This window comes from Bison bison, unplaced genomic scaffold, assembly GCF_000754665.1.
Source record: "Bison bison bison isolate TAMUID 2011002044 unplaced genomic scaffold, Bison_UMD1.0 scf7180017864064, whole genome shotgun sequence".
Lineage (NCBI taxonomy): Eukaryota > Metazoa > Chordata > Mammalia > Artiodactyla > Bovidae > Bison > Bison bison.
In genome coordinates this window covers 2,699,468-2,713,904 of record NW_011494636.1, presented here as the reverse complement: position 1 = coordinate 2,713,904, position 14,437 = coordinate 2,699,468, and the positions used below count along the sequence as shown (strand labels likewise).

At 42.6% G+C, this 14,437-nt stretch overlaps 1 long non-coding RNA gene across 1 annotated transcript; it reads right to left on the bottom strand.

The window, feature by feature from the left end:
- Positions 1-6,390: 6,390 nt before the first annotated feature.
- LOC104986219 lies at positions 6,391-12,957 on the bottom strand. Its single transcript, XR_825007.1, has 3 exons — positions 12,878-12,957; positions 6,980-7,099; positions 6,391-6,464 (listed from the first exon to the last, which is right to left on the bottom strand). It is a non-coding gene; the product is annotated as an uncharacterized LOC104986219 (long non-coding RNA).
- Positions 12,958-14,437: the final 1,480 nt, after the last annotated feature.

The following is a 14,437-nucleotide window of genomic DNA, read 5'->3' as shown; positions in this document are numbered from 1 at the left end:
CCCTTTCATGCATTGGAGAAGGAAATGGCAACCCACTCCAGTGTTCTTGCCTGGAGAATCTCAGGGACGGGGGAGCCTGGTGGGCCACCGTCTATGGGGTCGCACAGAGTTGGACACGACTGAAGCGACTTAGCAGCAGCAGCAGCCCTATGAGCTGGGCTAGCAGATTATCTCACCTCATTATCTCTTCTTACAAAGACACTGAGGTGCAGGGTGGTCAAGGACTCCCCAAGATTTGCCTGCAGATCTGTCTGACTCCAGAGCCAGTGCCTTCCTGTGGGATAAACACAAAGGAAAGGCAAGAGAGTCTAAAAACAGCACCCTCAGTCACTGCAGCCATGGGAGCAATGCAGGGTCCTACACAGGCTGAACTCACAAGCTTTAATTTCAGTCTTGCAAGTGGTGTTTTTAAAGATTTCAATGAACTTTTATTTTATTTTACAGTAAGACCACATTTTCCTTAATGCTTCCTTAATCAAAGTATTTCTAATGGGTAAATTCGATTCTCAGCTTGGCGCAGAAATCAGCTATGTGTTCTGAAGACAGCATACTCAACAGCCTGACTCCACAGGGCATGACTGTGATGGATGAATTTGGAGTGTCTGACAGGGAGGCAATGCCTCTAGCACCTTTATATTGATTTCCCTTTCATCCTGTTCTCCCTCCTGCTCATTGAGTCTTTTTTTTTTTAAATTTTATTTATTTATGTCTACTTTTGGCTGTGCTGGGTCTTTGGTGCTGCGTGGGCTTTTCTCCAGTTGCAGTAAGCAGGTGCTACCCTCCCGCTGTGGTGCTCAGGCTTCTCATTGCAGCGGCTTCTCTTGTAAGGAGCACAGGCTCTAGGGCACACAGGCTCAGGAGTTGCAGCTCGCTGGCTCTGGAGCACAGGCTCAGTACTTGTGGCACACGGGCTTAGTCGCTACGTTGCCTGTGGAGTCTTCCCAGATCACGGATTGAACTTGTGTCTTCTACATTGGCAGGCAGATTCACAACCACTGAACCACTGAGGAAGCCCCTCACTGAGTCTTTAATGAAGAAAATTTGGCTTTGCTTTATTCAGGAGCTAGATCCCTGTTCTCTCTCCCTGCACAGTTATGCCTGCTTAGCTCCTTAGTTTTCAATTCCTCTCAGGAACTAGGATCAAGAGGTCATCTTAGCATTAGTTTCTGGAAGAATGTGCTTCAGGGCACATCCCTCAAACTCCTAGGAAAGAGGCCCTCAATGAATGCTGGAGTCAGATGCTTGTTTAGCCCATTAGCAGACAACCTGGCCTTTGTTTACCTCTGCGTCAGAGCGGGCAGCACCTCCGTGGTGGGTGGGTGGAAAGGACAGAACCTCTCCCTGTGCGCTGTCATCTTGAGTGGCCCTCCTCCGCTTGCAGTCCTCTGATCTTCTACTGGCAAAGGGGGAGACAGGTAATAGGAGAGCTGGTGTCTGAACTGGTGCCTAGGAAAGGATCTGGCAGATCCTTGAATCTAGAATGTTGGGCCTTTAGAGCCTTTTTCTTTATCTCTGGGCTTTAGTCCCACTTTAGGACTACAGAAGGGCTCACTCAGTGTCTGGTCACCTATACTATAAAGGAAGAACAGACAAGGTGTGCGACCTTGAGAGGGCCAGATGATCAGTGGTTATGCTATTCCTGTGTCCATCATTCCTTCAGTCCCACCTAAACCAAAGATAAAGGAGCTCCATTTTCCAAAGCTAATCCCTTCTGCCAATCTGACTTCCTCAGTTAGGAGGCCAATCTCCTTTCTCTGGATTCTTTACCTCACCCTTGCAGATATGTTTAAGAATTCTCTATGTCACTGAACTTTGATCTAAAACATCCTACTAAATTACTTAAGTGACCTTCCTCTATCTCTTCTTTCATCCCAGATTCTTATCACTAATTTCCTTCATTTCTAATTCTACTCAATCCTTTTCCATTTCACTTTGAGTTCTGCTGCTCTCCTGTGGGAGAAGGCAATGGCACCCCACTCCAGTACTCTTGTCTGGAAAATCCCATGGGTGGAGGAGCCTGGTAGGCTGCTGCGGTCCATGGGTTCGCTAAGAGTCGGACACGACTGAGAGACTTCACTCTCACTTTTCACTTTCCTGCATTGGAGAAGGAAATGGCCACCCACTCCAGTGTTCTTGCCTGGAGAATCCCAGGGACGGGGAGCCTGGTGGCTGCCGTCTCTGGGGTGGCACAGAGTCAGACACGACTGAAGCAACTTAGTAGCAGCAGCAGCTCTCCGTGACTCTTCCCTTGCAGGTTCAGTGGCCTAACTACAAAATTTTTTTTTTTCTTCCCTCAATCTGTAGGGAAAAAAATTGATAAAAATATAAAGACAAAATAGGTCAAAGATGGAATTTAAGGTTCAGTTCAGTTCAGTTGCTCAGTCGTGTCTTACTCTTTGTGACCTCATGAATCGCAGTACGCCAGGCCTCCCTGTCCATCACCATCTCCCAGAGTTCACTTAAACTCACTTCCATCGAGTTGGTGATGCCATCCAGCCATCTCATCCTCTGCCGTCCCCTTCTCCACCTGCCCCCAATCCCTTCCAGCATCAGAGTCTTTTCCAATGAGTCAGCTCTTCACATGAGGTGGCCAAAGTACTGCAGTTTCAGCTTCAGCATCATTCCTTCCAAAGAAAAAGGGTATATAAACAAAAACTCTTAGCTAAGTGGGGATGAGAATGAGAGCAAATGCTTATTTTGAACAATTAATATAGGCAGGATAACATTCTAGTTATTCTAGAAATATAGGATACATCAGACAAGGATTATTAACTCCATCAAGGATCTATAAACAAGAAAAACAGAAAAGGTCTGCACAGACTGATTAAAGGTAAAAGCAGAAATCTATATGTGCTATACATAATTTTCATAAAAAGTTTTTAGAAGACTGAGTAGGAGACATTTCATATTTTAAGTTTTAATTTACATTTCTGATTCCCTTTGGGGGGGTATGTTTTATTGTCTATATATTTATAAGAACAGAGATGTGATAGACATTCAACAAATGTTTACTGAAGGAGTGAACTGAATGAATGACTGAAATGAAAGTTTCTGGCAGGTTTGTGTTTCAAAGTAATGCTGCCATAGAATCATCCTTCATTTGAATATTTCATATGAAATAAATGAGAATTTTCTTCAGACCAAGGGCCATGCCATGTATTCTTCTCAGAACCTGGTTGGTATGATTAATGCACAATAAATATTTTCTGAATAAAGTGAATTAATTAATGAATAAAGATACTTTAACAATGCATAGCAGGTAACAATTCTAATGCATTTGTCGAAAATCATAGAAGTATCTATTAAAATGTATTTTTATGATCAAAGAGGAAATAAAAAATACCTAGAAAGAAAAGAAAATGAAAGCGCAACAGTCCAAAATGTATGGGATACAGCAAAAGCAGTTCTATTAATAAGGGGGAAGTTTAGAGCAATAAAATCTTACCTCAAGAAACAAGAAAAAGCTCAAACAACCTAATCTTACACCTAAAACAACTAGACAAAGAAGAACAACTAAAACCTAAAGTTAACAGAGGAAACAAATCATAAAGAGCAGGGCAGAAATAAACGAAGTAGAAGCAAAGAAACCAAGTGCAATGATCAATGAAACTAAAAGCTGGTTATTTGAAAAGATAAACAAAACTGATAAACCTTAAGCCAGACTCAATCAAAAAAAAGGGGGCGGGGAGGAGTCAAATCAGTATAATTAGAAATGGAAAAGGAGAGGTTACATCTGACGCCACAGAAATATAAAGGCTCATGAGAGACTACTATGAACAACTGTATACCAATAAAATGGACAACATGGAAGAAAGGGACACATTCTTAGAAGGGTGCAATCTTCCAAGACTAAATCAGAAACAGAAAATATGAACAGCCCAATCACAAGCACTGAAATTGAAACTTCACTATGCTTTATATAGTCTGTTCTTCTTGTAGCCCATGTACGTGAGGTATTTATGACATTTATGACAGCTGGAAAGCTGTGAAGAAAGGGATAAAGAAAGTGGGGTTGTGGGAAGCAAAAAGTCTCATTATCTCCAGGGCTACAGCTAAGGCTGTGAAATGGCTTAGCTCCCCTGAGAGGGTACCATGTGATATGAAAGTACACACTTCAAACGTGCCATTTTGGCAGTCTCCTAGTCCTTCAGTTTCAATGCATCTTTCACTGTTATTTAAGGACATGCAATCATGGGCAACAACTCCAGCTTTCGTACCCCAGATACTTTTTCCTGATTTTCCTTAACTTTTGCAAGTAGACTCAAATACGTGGGAGTAAAATTTTTTTTTTTTTAAATGGACTCCGAACATTCCCAAGTAAGATGTTGAACTGAAAAACTTCCCATGTCTCCTTCTAATTACCACTGTCCTTCCTGCCAGATTACAAGCCATTCAAAAAGCAGGCCCTGACATTATCTCACATTTGACCCATAAAAACCTCAGCACTCTGTCATTACACAGAAAACAACAGCTGAATCTTGGACATGGGATAGATGTGTATGTCATTCTGGAAACCTTCAGACAGCCCAGGACTAGTGATTCCCAACTGTTTATTCTAAGAAGAATTTCAACAAGGTTTTATTTGTGTATGTGCCCACTTACACGTGGCTGTATCAAAAAGAAAGTGAGAGAGAAAAGCTCTCCATTTTATGCTGTATTATACTGCAGTTAGAGAAAATGTAAGCAACACAGAGTTAAACCTATTCCAGAACCCTTTCTATCAGGCAAACTCTGTTTTGGGCAGCTGATTCTATTTGCTCAACATACTCTGTTTTGGGCAGCTGATACTATTTGCTCAACATTCAAATGATCTTTTGTTTATATGCAGATGACACCACCCTTATGGCAGGAAGGGAAGAACTAGAGCCTCTTGATGAAAGTGAAAGAGGAGAGTGAAAAACTTGGCTTAAAACTCAACATTCAGAAAACTAAGATCATGGCATCCAGTCCCATCACTTTGTGACAAATAGATGGGGAAACAATGGAAACAGTGAGAGACTTTATTCTGGGGGACTCCAAAATCACTGCAGATGGTGACTGCAGCCATGAAATTCAAAGACGTTTGCTCCTTGGAAGAAAAGCTGTGACCAACCTAGACAGCATATTAAAAAGCAGAGACATTACTTTACCACCAAAGGTCCGTCTAGTCAAGATATGGTTTTTCCAGTAGTCATGCATAGATGTGAGAGTTGGCTATAAAGAAAGCTGATCCCCGAAGAATTGATGTTTTTGAACTGTGGTATTGGAGAAGATTCTTGAGTCCCTTGGACTGCAAGGAGATCCAACCAGTCTATCCTAAAGGAAATCAGTCCTGAATATTCATTGGAAGGACTTATGCTGAAGCTGAAGCTCCAGTATTGTGACCACCTGATGAGAAGAACTGACTCATTTGAAAAGATCCTGATGCCAGAAAAGATTGAAAGATTGAAGGTGAGAAGAGAAGGGGACAACAGAGGATGAGATGGTTGGATAGCATCACTGACTCGATGGACATGAGTTTGAGTAAGCTCTGGGAGTTGGTTATGGACAGGGAAGCCTGGCGTGCTGCAGTCCATGGGGTCTCAAAGAGCTGGACACCACTGATCTGACTGAACTAAACTGAACTGCTACTATTTGACCAAATAGCAACTGGGCAACTGACAATTACACTATAGCGCCATCTAGCTCTCACTACCAGAGCCTGATGTCCTACTCCCAGCCTGGTTGAGTGTTTAGGGTTAGTCATTACCCAATAACGCAAGGGCTTCCCTGGTTGTTCAGTGGTAAAGAATCTACCTGCTGATGCAGGAGACCTGGGTTCATTCCCTGGCTTGGGAGGATCTTCTGGAGAAGGAAATAGTAACCTACTCCAATAGTCTTGCCTGGGGAAATCCCATGGATAGAGTAGCTTAGTGGGCTACAGTCCATGGGATCCCGAAAAAGTTGGACACAACTTAGCCACTAAACAACAGCAACTATACAGTGTAACTCAGCTGATTGCCATTAAGTGAGGATGAAGCCAAGCAAAATCCCAAAGCAGGTTTATGTTTAATAATCCATATTTAAATTTTGTTGGCTACATTCCAAACTAGTTTTCCAGTAAAAATACAAAGGCTTAGATCTTCCTTGTTGAACATGGGTTAAACGCTGCTCTGGGTTAGTTTTGTTAACCAAATTTCCACAGAGTTTGCATCGATTACCTCCTGCCCTCTTTGGAAAGGCTGTCAGGAGACAGTGTTGCAGACTTAAATCTAAAGTCACTAGATCACTGATTTTGCAAATCCCCAGGACATTTATAAAAATCCCTAATGAGGACACTTGGTAAAATTGTATTTTAATTCACTTACATGGAATAACAGAGTTGTTCACAGAGTATGTGTGAAGAGGAATGTTGAGAAGGAGGTCATATAAATAAAATAATGAATGGGTGCCACGCTTGTAGAAGATCAAAGATCCTTGCTGAAGGCATGATCTAGAAAAAAAGTCTAAGAACAAAATTTTATGATGCTTCCACATAATAAATTCTTTACTAAAGTAACCAGTTGTGGAGGGTTATGCCTGCTTTCCATCACTATTCCTGGCTAGTGCAGGGGAGGGAAAAGGGGGCACTAAATGTCAAAGGGACAAGAACACCAGAATTGGATATCTTCCCTCCAATAAACAGTGTTATGGTGGAAAGATTACAGCTTTTGGCTTACAGACTTGGATTCAAATATTTAAACAGGCACTTTCTAGATGTTTGGGAAATTAACTTACCTGAACTGTTCAGCATTATTGCAAAAAGTAGTGGAGATAATGTCTGTAAAAATATCTAAAACTATGTTTCTGGAAAAACAGTGTTTACGACTACGTAAACACTATTGAAACATCAAAAAAGAGTATAATTGCCTACTGGTATGTTTGTGGGCATCATTAGACTGTACTTATTTGGATTGCTGGTAATCTGGTGATGATTTGAGTCAGTGATTTAAGAGGGGCCAAAGGTTCCCTACTGCATTACCTTTCGTCTGCGTCATCCGGCTTCCAAAAATAGGGCCAGTGCATCCTTTAACAGGAATAGATGTCTGAAATAGCTGAAAGATGTGTAAGTGTCAAAGTCGTAAGTATGAGGAAAATTAACCTGAAATAGAAGCAGAGAAGACTTAGGATGTGTCACTGTACTCAGCAATGGGGAGAGTGCTTGTGTACAAGATTCCTTCTGACTTCAGGGGGACAATTTGGTAGGGAAATAAGCAACAGACCCACTGCATCTGCAAGCCCGAGGTTTCCGCACGGCCTTTCCTTTCATTAGCTGTGTGGATAGAAACACATCTACACTCCTGGAGACTTGACTACCTTATTTGTAAAACAGAAATTATATTTTTACTGCCTCTCAAGAATTGTCATAAAAAAGAAAGAGAACAACATATCTGAAAGTCTTTTGCCCTTCTCAGTGATCAATCCACCCCCAAGCAGCAATGGCTGAAGCCAAAATCCAGCAGCTTCTCTGATTCCTATCTCTCTCCCCATCGCCAACTACCTCCAACCATCAGTAAGTCCATTCACCTCTCCTCTCTGAATACATCCTGTGTTCAGGAACACATCCACTTTCCATGCAAGGCTACTATACGAGCCTCATTTCTGAACTCCTGTTCACACACTGACCTTACTAAAAAGCCTTCTCCAAACAAGAGTCAGAATGACCTTTTTAAAAAATAAACCAAGAGAGAACTAAACATTTCATACCTCTCTGTGGAAGGATTCGACGACCTTATGAAATATTCTTGACAAATAAATTAAACATTATTAGCCCTGACCACTTCTCCACTCATATCCAATTCTTCACTGCACTTCACATACTGGGATCCAGCCTCTTAGGTCTAACCTAAGGTCACTATGGTATGCTAGCTTTTTACCTAAAAGTTATACAGGTTTAGCACTTACATTTAAGGCCTCTGATGATCCATATCAAGTTTATATTTATATTTAATATGAGGTAAGATTTGAGGATTTGGGGGACATATAAATATTCATTGTTCTCATACCATTTGTTATAAAGATTATCCTTTCCCCACTGACTTGCTTTGCCTCCTTTATCAAAAATGAATTGACCATATATATGCGAGTTCTATTCCTGGACACTAGTCTATTCTCATTGATCTACATCATTATGTATTTAGGTGTTGTTGTTTAGTCGCTAAGTCATGTCCGACTCATTTGTGACCCTGTGGACTGTAGTCCACCAGGCTCCTCTGCCCATGGGATTTCCAGGCAAGAATACTGGAGTGGGTTGCCATTTCCTTCTCCAGGGGATCTTCCTGACTCAGGAATCAAACCCACATCTCCTGCAGTGGCAAGCAGATTCTTTACCACTGAGCTACCAGCGACCCCCTGGACTGAAGCCTACAGGCTCCTCCGTCCATGGGGTCGGTAAGAGTCGGAATGGACTGAGCGACTTCACTTTCACTTTTCACTTTCATGCATTGGAGAAGGAAATGGCAACCCACTCTAGTGTTCTTGCCTGGAGAATCCCAGGGATGGGGTAGCCTGGTGGGCTGCCGTCTCTGGGGTTGCACAGAGTCGGACACGACTGAAGCGACTTAGCAGCAGCAGCAGCAGCAGCATGTTGTCTTGATTACTGCAACTTTATATAGCAAGTTTTAAAATCTAGCAATGTTAAAAGCCTTAAACTTTATCCTTCTTCAAAAATGGCTTTGACTATTATGAATCCTTTGTTTTTCCATATAAATTAACATATCAATTTCTAAAAAAAAGAAAAATTGCTGTCTCCTAGTCCCTTTGTACGCCACTGACCCACTGACTTATTTTAATTCTTGTATAATTTAAAAAAAAATACTTATCATTCTATTTTTTCCCAGTAAAATACAAACTTTATAAAGGAAGGAAATTATCTACTTTTTCTCCACTATTATCTTCAGTTTCTCAAATAATACCTTTTGCATAATAGGTTTTCAATAATATTTGTTGAATAAATGAATTCACTAGTCTTAGAAGTAATTTATCTTATGAAAACCCCTATTGTTTTGAAATACGTTCCTTGCCATTGAAGAAGTCAGAGCTAGACCACCTTTCCATAGTGTCTTCTTGAATTAGAAAATTTTTCAAGGCTACCACCATCTCCTCCATACCTAGACTGACAGTAGCCAAAATGTAATAGATAGAAGGAACATTGGTCTGAAATTTGGAAGATCAAAATGTCTGATTCTGCTCTGCCACTAACTGGGAGCGTGACCTCAGGAATGTCACTTAACCTCTTCAGACCCTTTTTTTTTTTTCCAATCTGTAATTTGGGGATATCAGTTGTATGTACCCCACATGCATTGTGGAAATTCAATGAGATAACAATGTAGTCTTTGATGCACTGCCTGTCATATAGCAAGTGATCAACAATCATTATTGTTATCATTGTGTAAATGATTATAACTTTTGGAAGTTTCTTTAGGGTTGTTTCAGGAAACCTTAGGGCTTCCCTCATAGCTCAGTTGGTAAAGAATCTGCCTGCAATGCCGGAGACCTTGGTTCAATTCCTGGGTTGGGAAGATCCACTGGAGAAGGCATAGGCTACCCACTCCAGTATTCTTGGGCTTTCCTTGTGGCTCAGCTGGTAAAGAATCTGTCTACAATGTGGGAAACCTAGGTTTGATCCCTGAGTTGGGAAGATCCCTTGGAGAAGGGAAAGGCTACCCACTCCAGTATTCTGGCCTGGAGAATTTCATAGACAATACTGTCCATGGGGTCGCGAGGAGTCGGATATGACTGAAAGACTTTCACTTTCACTTCACTTTCAGGAAACATTGAAAGCTAAGGAAAAAAACAAAGAAAAACAAAACAAATAACAAACTTTTCAGAAGTAAGGTTTAGGGAATTATTAGTAACTCTGGGCCTGACTGCCCTGGTATGACTTGTACCACTTCCAGTATGAGAAGAAACTTAGCTCTCTCACCCCTTGTTAGAAAAGTCATTCCTCAACCACAAACCTCCTTTCCATAAAGTAAGATTCAGATCTTCACCAACAGACGCTTTCATTCCCAAATGTCTTCTGCATTTTACCCAAACTGCTTTTCACTGCAGGACTTGGTTCCCTAAATGTCAAAGAGATATATCAAATCAGCAGTCCATTCAGGCATGTAAGCCTTAGTTCTTTAAAATCAGGCTACACGAAGTTGGTGGCCTTCCTTATTAATGTCACTTCCCTGGTGGCTCAGCAGTAAAGAATCCACGTGTAATGTGGGAGACACAGGTTCAAACCCTGGATCAAGAAGATCCCCTGGAAAAGGGAATGGCTACAGACTCCAGTATTCTTGCCTGGAAAATCCCATGGACAGAAGAGTCTGGTGAGCTACCATGGGGTCTCAAAGAGTCAGACACGACTTAGCATCTAAACACCTACTACTAGTACTTGCTAATGTCATTATTTGCTAGAAACAAGAGAAGAATGGGCAAGAAGGAAACAAAGCTGGGAGACAGTGAGAGTTTAGCCCGCTATATGCGAGAGTGTATTTGTTCAGGTGTCTCTGTGTGTGTGTGAGAGAGAGAATACCTGAACCATCTCTTTCTTTAAAAAAAAAATTATTTGTTTATTTTAATTGGAGGCTAATTAATTTACAGTATTGTGCTGGTTTTTGCCATATATGAACATGAATCAGCCACGGGTGCACATGTCCCCCCATCCTGAACCCTCCTCCTACCTCCCTTCCCATCCCATCCCTCTGAGTTGTCCCAGTGCACAGGGCTTTGAGTACCCCGTTTCATGCATCAAATTTGCACTTGGACCATCTCTTTCTTAAGGGCTACACCAGGAACTCGAATCTTCTTCTGTCTTCTAGAATATGGTTGGAACCCGAAGTAGTAGACGCTCTGCATTGCAGTTAGGATCGTGTAGACATGACGACTAGCCAACTCTGCCCATCGTTTGGCTGAAGCACTGGCCTCAGTTAGGTGTAGAAGGTGGAGAAGCAGCCCAGCTGGGCTGGCCTCTACTGAAAGGCATTCAAGGAATGTGGGAACAGAGACTATGTCTCCCAGGTTGAATGACCTAACTTGACTCTCACTATTGGAAGGGTCCAGATAGGAGATGGGATCTCCATACTTCCCAGGGAAGGAGAGAGGAGAAAGTGGGCACAAAGCCCTGTTATGACGAAGCTTTGGCACTTTTCAAAGGAACCGGGACTCTCACTGCTAAACACTGATAAATGTCCTGGGGCTGGATAACTTGAACCAGAGGAGTATAATCAGTGTATGGGAGAGGTGGATCTGGTCATTGGCACACAAGTAGCTGCCCAAAATTCCCCAGGCACAGGCTTCCAGGAAGAACCCTGAGCACCACAGGGCAGGGGCATAGTTCATGGTTCACCACCCTCATTGAGCACACAGGGGATGCAGAACGCTGCTAAGAATGGTCTCAGTTTCCTCCACAGTGGATTACACATGAAAATCCAGACAGACTAGAAAAACATTTTTTTTTTGGACAGGGAAGGGCTGGCCCTGCTTCCTTGCCTCGCATTTGCCAAACACCTGTTTAATACATTCTCCTGCTCATTTCTTCAGCCAGGTGCTGGGCACACAAAAAGGCGGAGCCCAGGTGAGAGGAGGCAGGAGCAACTGACAGCACCCTGTCACCACAGGTCACCTTCAGGACACCTAGGAAGGACCACGTCCTCGGAGAACTGTACACAATGCTCCAAAAATCGAACTGTTCAAAACTAAAGATAATAAAGCCCCCAGAAGCATTGCCTAGCTGTAGCACTCTGTGCTTGTAAAGCTCAAACCATCAGAGTTCAGAGCATGTAGGATGCTCCACTCTAGTTCCCACAAGGTAGAAGATAGCAACTATCTCCAAGGTACCCAGAGGAAAAGGTCAGGAAAACAAGACAAGGGGAAGGAGCCTAGAAGCCCTGAGGTCCTCCTTTTCCAGGATGGTCCCACCAACCACTCTGCTGGTGCTCGTCCCATCTCTGGTTAAACACAGAAAGCCCGCTAGAATGGCAGCAGCAGTCCTGACAGAGTGATTTCTCATACGGCACCATCTGTCCCCTGCAACTGCCACAGCTGTGGCAACGGTCCCTCTGCTCAGCTTTTGGAGCAATAATAACTCTACTCTTGCTCTTCTATATGATCCAATGACTCTTCAAATATCTGGATATGACTACTAGGCAACCTGAGTGCATCCTCAGCCAGTCTGTGTATCTTCTCCTTCAGTCAGTTCTCAGCATCTTAACTGCTTGTTTTTTCCCAGTCATTTCAGCTCCTGGGCATCAGCCTGAGGTAGGAAGGGACCACCCTCCTTCTTGCATCTGACAGGCAACAGGTCTGAACTCCCTTCTGAGAACTGGGGGAAAGGAAACCCCTGTGTCAAGCAGTGTAATTTCTGAGCCTGGTATAACATTGCCTATTGATGGAGAAATCAGAGAGAAGTAGTTTGACCTTCTCTGTGGTATGGTACAGGCTTCCCAGGTGGCCCAGTGGTAGAGAATCTGCCTGTCAGTTTAGGAGACATAGGAGACGTGGGTTCAATTCCCGGATCAGGAAGATCCCTGAAGGGAATGGCAACTCACTCCAGTATTCTTGCCTGGGAAATCCCATGGACAGAGGAGCCTGGTGAGCCAGTCCATGGGGTCACAAAGAGCTGGACACAACTGCACATGCGCACATGTGGTATTGTACAGATAGAATCCAGGAAGAAGCTGCCTTAGGTTATTGTAGACAGGCACTGGAATAAAGTTTAATACTCACTTTTTCAAATTTAGAAGCAGATTTTTCCTGTCCCTCTTATTTTTGATGATGGGGACAAGGGAATACTCCACCCACCACCCACTGTGTGCGCACAGACACACACACACACACATACACACAAACACAATGCTATACTAATACTCTGTAGAAGAATCAATATGCTTACTGTGTATCCGAGGTCACCCAGGAGCTGGGCCAGGAAGCACTCTGAAAAACAACCTGTTTTTCTAGAAGACACCTGACACCGAGAGGGAACAGTTAATCTGAGCGCTTCTCATTGCTTCACAGCAAAGTAAGTGGGATTTCCCCCAGAGAGAGCAGGCTTCTACCTTGACACAGCTTTCAAGTATAGCTGAGAAGTACAGTTAATTTAGCTAAGGAGCTAAATAATGTTAAATGACCTCTAGGCGGCTGTCTGCAAGGAGTTCTAAAACACCACAAAATAGCTGATTCTATCCCGTGAGAGACATGCTGAAGCCCCCCACACGTGCACACTTATCATCCATCATTTGTCAACTAGGTCTCCAACACCCACTTTGGCCATCTCTGCTCTTTCTCTGGGTTTAGAGAGGATCTAGATAAAGGTCTATTTTCAGCAGACGCCTACTCATCTACTGCCTTCCTTCTCGTGTATTTTCTCCTCCTCAGTGGGTCTGTTCAGGTTTCTCTAGGGCATTTGAGCATTAAGCCCTGTGCCTTTTGTGCTACTGTCTTTTATCTGATTGTCTTCAACATTTGATCCATGACTTTATGTGCATTAGGGATAAAGGCCTGAATCAAAGAAATAGCTATGTAGTTAAAACAAAATAAAACACTAAGAACAGAACCAACAGTGGAGAGACTACTAATTAGGGGGAAATTATATAGCAAACGTTTCCTGGTTGGTGGCTTAGAATTCTAAGTACATTTTCTCATAGTAACCATGATATGCACCACATTAGATATAGATGAAATGGTATAATTATTGTCCTACTTTGAGTAAAAAAGATCCTGGGAACTAGCCTGAGTACCTTATCATTTTTATAATAATATCTCATGGGAAGATACCCTCCTGTTCTTATTCACCATGACCCTTTCCTGAAATGGCAAACATGATTGGGTTTTACTTGTTTTTGTAGGACAAGAGACTAGATGAATAAATTCTTTCATTCGTTCCTCAAGCATTTGTTAAATGTCCACCATAGTCAGATGCTCTGCTCGGTGCCTATAGAGACAGTTCTCACCATTAAGGAGCTCAGCTGATAGAGACAGATAAATAGAGTGTCAGAGTATTATGTGATGGAGCAGAATGGTGGTTAAGGACATTAGAAGTGTGATAAATACAGAAGAAAAGACCTTGTGGAATACCACTAAAGGAGATGATGGGTGAAGCGAAGTCTTCCAGGAAAACTGGGACGAGCCAAGAGAGGATGCTAGAATGACATCACAAAAGCCAAATAACAACACTTCAAGGAGTGAGTGGCAATCATGCCCCATCTATTTAGGCATCCACTTCCTCTCTTTGGAATGGATGTTGCCAGCACAGACCTCTCACCTGAACTCAGAACATTGACCTGTCCACTCCGCATCTCCACAAGGATATCTAATAGACATCCCATCAAAAAAGCCAGCAATTGGAGGAGGGGGGAGAAGAGGTTGGATAAGAATAAGAGAATGGTCTTGAAATTTTATTTGTTAGAACTAGAACAAAATCCTAAGGTATGGAGGATGTCAAAAAAGCTTCAAG